This window comes from Gopherus evgoodei, chromosome 8 (assembly GCF_007399415.2).
Source record: "Gopherus evgoodei ecotype Sinaloan lineage chromosome 8, rGopEvg1_v1.p, whole genome shotgun sequence".
NCBI lineage: Eukaryota > Metazoa > Chordata > Testudines > Testudinidae > Gopherus > Gopherus evgoodei.
In genome coordinates, this window is record NC_044329.1 from 97849619 (window position 1) to 97855618 (window position 6000).

Sequence of the window (6000 nt, forward strand, 5' to 3'; positions counted from 1 at the left end):
CAATGATCAGTTCAGATGAACAAATCTCAGCCTATGAGGTGTCTCCAACCAGTTCACCTCAAAGATTTGCAATTCATTGTTCGGGAGCTGTGACTGGGCAGGTGGTAGTATTTCTGGTGCCTGACGGGATGACCTAAGACTTTTTATAAACAAGAGAACAATAAACGATGATTATTAGACAGCTGGCAAGCAAGAGAGCAACAACGCCACCCACTAATCTCGATAGGTGGAAAACATGATGGGGCCATTGATGATGCGGCCATTGGTAAGGGTAGGAGAACACACACTGGAGCATGCCCCTCCCTCCTCCCCTCAAGTCTCCAGCCACTCATTGGCCAGTCTGATGATGAGGGGAGCTGAATGGTCCCTCACTCTCCCCTTTCATTAATTTAAACCCTAGCCTGGGTCATGTGGAGTCTTCTTTTGTTCTTTTTCAGCAGCCCCCTTGCCCATACTGGTAGCTTCGGAGTTGCGTTTGCAGATGTTGAAGGTCTAACCAATCACCTATTTTGGAGTCAGAAAGGAATTTTTTCATTCTGTAGGGGGCAAATTGGCATAGGCCTAGTAAGTCTGTTCACCTTCACTGCAGCATTCTGGAGGCAAAGTTGAGTTAAACAGGAATAGGATTTAGAAATTAATGGTAGTATGTGGTAAGGATATTAGTTCAGCACCGGTTTCCAGCAGTTTAGTTCCCAGAACTAAAAGACCTGGAATTTTACTGATGTGTGATGAGGGAGTCATGGTGGCCAAGGTCTCCCCCTTTTGTACCTTCTGTCCCTTCTGCGGAGGGGGTGAGGAAGCTATGGAGGGTCCAGCTCAAGTTATGGGTTATGTGGTAGAAGCCCTATAACACCCACATTGAAACTAGTTAGAATGCCTGATATGTGAGAGTCTGGGTAACAGGATAGGTAGCGCCCCTCCTCATTTTACATTTAATAAAGTTGTGGCCTGCTGCTTAAAATCCACCCCCCATGTTTGTTCTCCTTGACCACTGTGTCCAGATCAATGAGAAGAGTCAGATGGGCAGGATCACCCTTTGTAGTGGCTGCCTGGCCAACCAGCCAGCTAGCATGTACAGCAGCCACAGCTATGCTAGTTGGCCCAGGAGAGGAACTACTGCTCTTTCCCATACGTTCCCAGTGCAGAAGTGGTGTGCCCATGAGAAGTGGCAAGAATGAAGAGCTTGTGGGTGGAGTAGGAACTACAGAGCTGGCTAAGGATAGCTCTGGGAAAAGACAGAGATTTGCAACCTTTGATCCCTGAGCAGCAGCAGTGCATTGAGACTAAAAGATGAAGACCAGAGAGAGGACAATTATATTTTAGGACTAGGAGTGTGTATTGGATTGATCTGGCCTTCTTTGCTCCATATTTCCTGGTCCCTTCTCCATTATACTCTGCCTGCTCCCCATCCCCATCCTTGTTCCCATGTAAGAAATAACACACTGGGCTTTACCCTACCCCACTGGCCACTGTGTAAAGTGCACGTCTTTACCTGTTCCCCTTTAACCTTAAAAACACAGGAAGCTGCTACCTAAGAAGCGGTGGACAGGGCTCAGCAGGAAGAGAAAAGGCAAAGATCACTCCGTGCCAGGACACAACCTTTGCTTAGGAAAGCTGTTACAGTGTGGCTGGCCATCAAACCTAGTCTATGTGATATTACAGTGCGCTTGAAACCAAGATTGGAGATGCTGATTTGGCTGTTATGTCAAAGAAGAAATGTTACAATCTGAATGCTCCATGAGAGTTGTGAGACTAGCCAACAGGAGATAAGAAACTCTAAATAATGCATAGATCCACATGGGACAGCCTACTGCTAATAAGTACCAGTACTGAGAAGGACCTTTCTGTGCAATCACTTTAACCTACTCCATGCAGGAGGAGGGATAAAACAATGTCAATGAGGCAGTTACAAGATTCCTGAATTTTAATATGTGTTTTTATTCCCTTCTCTTTTATAATAGGCGTGAGAAAGAAGAAGAATCATAGGCTAAATTAATTCTTAGCATAACTGCGGTGGAAATAACTTAGTTACCTCAGGGATGAATTTCCCCTGTAAGTTTATTTACATCAGCAAATCATTATAAAATGATTTGCCCTGAGTTCACAATTCTATAAAATCACAAAATAGCAAAATTAGCATATTGGCTGACATCCACTGTATTTCCCAGCAAGCTTCCACCACTTAAACAACATCTGAACCCACTGTCTATAATAACCCATGGCAGATACTGGAAAGCCAAGACCAATAATAGATGTAACAGTTAAATCAATTTTTAAAGACATGCTGTAAACCATTTCTGCTGAGACGCTTTCAGCCTAGGAGCAAGTATATTTTCTGTAGTCAAATCCAAAGTTTACTGTACAATACTCGTTCAGTCTTGCATAGTAATTGGAAAGAGTGACAGCCTTAAGTAATTTGTCATATTAAGATTAAACATTTATTTGGGTTGCCAGACAATCTGCAATTCTAAACACTCTGGCCTCGAAGTTCCTGTCACAACTACTTAGGAAGAAGCAAGGTTGCATATTAGGCTAATTTAAGAGAAACACATACTCAGCACATAAATCAAATAACAGGACACACTGTACATATGTAATGTGTCTGCATCTCTTTCTCTGCATGCTAGAATCCCTAACCGTGATGGACAAACCTCAAATGTGTATCTGAACTGAATAAGGTTTTTAACTTGTCTTCTCCCACTCCCTGGCCCGCTCTATTCTATAAAGAGATTTCCCTCCTTAGTAATCCTCCAGCCTTGTGTGCTCTGTGGCTTCTCCCACAGAGCACAGAACACCTCCAAGAGGAAAGCCCAAAGCTTGTAAGTTTGTGCACCTCAGAGATTTTCAGGGACCTGCATGCAGCCTTCTCTTTCTCAATGAGAAGCTGCGGGAGATGTGAGTCAGACCACTAGAGGTCTGCTTCCTCTTTTGAAGTCCTCAGGCAGGCGGACAGAACTATTTGTGATCACCCTGGATGCTCTCCCCACCAGCAGATGAAACCTGAGAGAAAACTTCTGCTAGCACAAAGCCCAGAACAATTTTCAAGGGAGCTGGAGATAAAAGAATGACAACACTGACACCCCCCTCATAACTCTTAACCCTACAGAAAAATTCTCTGTAGCAAGGCGGTGGGATACCCCACAGCCCCATGGAGGAACGAGCCTCCCCTAATACCAATGTGAGCAGAGCCAGTGGATCCTGCGCCCGCCCCCCAGAGGTCACAGCGCAGGACAGGAAGTAGAAAAGCCCCGCTGCAGAGCTCAGTGGAGAGCTACTGCCGGAGAGGCCAGATGCCTGTGGCCTAGCTCCGCCCTAAAGGCACACCCTAATGGCACACAGACTGCCCCCGCAGTCTGTGGCGGCAATTCGGCGTGCTGCTTGGGGGCAAAAATACACAGACTGCCGCCCCTTGCAGATTGCCGCCCCAAGCACCTGCTTGGAATGCTGGTGCCTGAGACAGCCCTGCCATAGTATAATCATTCTCTTCTTGTTCCATAACATTTCAGGATGCTCAGAAATAGGTCAGAATCAGAACTCCACCTCTAACACAGAGAGAACATGGGTCCAACAGTGGTAGGTTTGCAAGGAAGGAGCTGTTAAGGATGTGGAAGCAAAGGGATTACGGAGGAGTCACGAGAGGAATGGATGAGGACGGATGAGGACAGATCACTCATTTGGGGAAAGGATAGTTATTTGTCCAAAATGACCATAATTTTCTAACAGATCATCTCTTCAAAAACATTCTGGCATTTCTCCTTTGACGTGGTTGTAGCACAGGACAGAACACAGACGAGGACTGCAGAAGCAAGTGAGGCTCCATATTCAAAGTCATGGTGTAGCTCTAGTTCCCTCTTCTTTGACCCTGTCAACAAATTTTTGCTCCAATTCTTAGATCCCCAAGTAGTGGCAGCTGTCCAATAGAGGAGTACACCCCAGGCTGTGGGAAAAGAGAAGGGCTCTGTCTCAATACCGCAGTGTATTCATGTAGGAGAGGAAACTAGTAAGTGTTGGAAAAACCCTTTTAAAAAATGTTTTAATACTATATTTTACTAAATTAGAAGGATCAGTCTTACAGGACAGGGAATGCAGGAGGATGGAAAATTGAAGTATGATGGAACAACTGACCTCCTTTAGGAGTCTGGGAGAAATTTTGAGTCCCAGCCCTTTCTAAGTTCTTCAGTAGGGTCTCTCTCTCATCCCACTCCCTTATATTTTCTTTCTCCTAAACTGTTTCCAGCCACTGGCTTCTCAGGTTAATTTTATTAAATAGCCTTCAGCTCCTATGCCGATAACGAGGGGTCTCAAAATATTTCCACTTTTCAGAAGAAAGAGAAAATCCCACTAGAGCCAATATACAAGCAGCATGTTGTTGGGAGCTTCCCTAAAGATCAGGACGATCCACTAAGCAAAACCGCAAAGAAGTGCATATCTCTTGTGCCTATCTGCTGAAAACTGGCTGCCGTCATTTGCACATCAGGAACAAGTTGAGGGTAACTTAATATGAAGCACTACTCTGATATCAGATTTTATTAATAAAAATATTATGAAGGTTAAAGACATGCTGAGATGAATCCTGGAAGATGCGGAGCACTTCCTGAGGGGTTCCACGTACTCTCGATTCTGACTGAATGGGAAGTGCGGGCAGTCAATACATCGCAGAATCAGGCCCACTCTCAATTATATTACATCCAATAAGGAGGCTGTGTTTTAAGAAAATGTCAGTAAAAACAATTTTTGGGGAACCGACAACCTGAATCATCTTGTACCATCTCACTAAGTGCATAGGCATCAGGATGCTGAAAATGGCTAAGAACAAACTACCGGTAGTTTAATTTTACTTTCCAACCTGAGTAACATACATGCAAGAAACAAACAGACCACACACATGATTTCAAAAATCTTTTCACACAGATAAGCAATCTTCCCGCTACCCTTGCTAGTAACTGAATTTTATACCTTTTAAAACAGAAACATTTTATATGAGGAAGGCACAAAACAGACAATTTTCTAAATAAAACCTCCTTACAGTCCATGGAATCATTCACTAAAACAGAGATGGTCACACCGGGGTCTGAGGACACCAAGTGGTGCCCGATACTACCACGAAGGGCATACTAAAAGAATGCAGAGTAGATACACAGCCCAGGCAGAAAACATTATCAGTTTGCAAAGTAATTGGATTTTCTATCTAATCATCACAACATTAACATTTCGACTTTTTAAAAAGAAAAATTATCACCACATTTTTAGAGGAAAGCCTCCAAAAGTACCAAAGGGGCCCTCAGCTTGGGAGAGCTGAAGAATCACTGGTCTGAACTAAGAGCAGAGCAACAGTAAAAGGCCTATCATGCATGTTTGCCTAAAGAAAACCCTGAGTTGTATGCATTAGTGATCTATGACTTTGCTACACAGCTAATCATTGTTGGATTGGAGAACAGTGGTCACTTACGTGTCCAAACTGAAATATTATATTAGCTAGCAGTGGATACGCGACAGCAGTTTAAAGAAACCACAATTTTCCTCACAGGGCAATTTCCTGACTGCTAGCAGTTGCCGGAAAGCCTCATGTTCTTCTCTTGGCTGGAGCACATTTGTAATGCATTTTCTGATTGGTTAATTGAACGTAAGCCACAACTGGTTGAAATTCTCCTCTCTGCTTTCTTTGAATCTGCTTGAGCACTCAGCAAGATCTGTACTGACTGGCGTAGCTGTATGTTTTTCATTCTGGACCTGGTTATAGTACTTCATTTTGAACTCTTTTACAAGGATCTGCTGACTGTTCGTAATACCTGTCAAGCTGCACTGCTCTATAAAACAGAAGTGTGTGTTATACCTCATCAAGAATTCAAATGACACAAGTACTTTTATTTTAAAAACAAAATCAAAGCGAACTAGGTTTTAAAGTACTACAGATAAAATTATAATGCAGGCCAAATTCTGCCAGCAGCTACAATCCTGTAACCTTGTGAGACTGTAGAAATCCAGGGGGATTTCTGGGCA

The 6000-nt window shown here is 43.6% G+C and overlaps 1 protein-coding gene across 3 annotated transcripts in view; it reads right to left on the reverse strand.

Moving 5' to 3' along the window:
* The window catches only part of FGGY (FGGY carbohydrate kinase domain containing), a 196901-nt gene extending 191335 nt beyond the window's left edge, over nucleotides 1–5566 (reverse strand). For all 3 annotated transcript variants that reach the window (XM_030571519.1, XM_030571520.1, XM_030571521.1), the window contains exon 1: nucleotides 5450–5566. The gene's annotated coding sequence lies outside the window, so the exon portion shown is untranslated. The remainder of the gene's footprint in view (nucleotides 1–5449) is intronic.
* Nucleotides 5567–6000: the final 434 nt, after the last annotated feature.